This window comes from Mesitornis unicolor, unplaced genomic scaffold (assembly GCF_000695765.1).
Source record: "Mesitornis unicolor isolate BGI_N332 unplaced genomic scaffold, ASM69576v1 scaffold28268, whole genome shotgun sequence".
Lineage (NCBI taxonomy): Eukaryota > Metazoa > Chordata > Aves > Mesitornithiformes > Mesitornithidae > Mesitornis > Mesitornis unicolor.
In genome coordinates, this window is record NW_010200223.1 from 17,820 (window position 1) to 18,149 (window position 330).

Here is a 330-nt window from a genome sequence, read left to right on the forward strand (position 1 = left end):
CTCAGCTCCAGCAGAGCTCCCCTCCCTGCTGACCCCAGCCAAGATCTGCAACAAAGGGTAGTCATGGTTTTGCTGCTGTCAAAAAGGGCTCTGAGAGACCTGGGTGGTTCTGAAGCACAGACGCACTCCCTAGAATCAGTCAGTCTCCCCAAAGCAGTTTTTCCTCCAAATGTCACACTCTGCGCCTTTCCTGAATTTAAAAATAACCCCGTTACCGGTAACTCCATCCAGCCCCGGCTGTGGAGCAGCTCTGCCTCTCGGCTGTGCCGTAACGAGGCGCCAGGAGCGGAGGAAGGCGCTGCTCCTCCACTCGGCGCTGCTCGCCGCGGG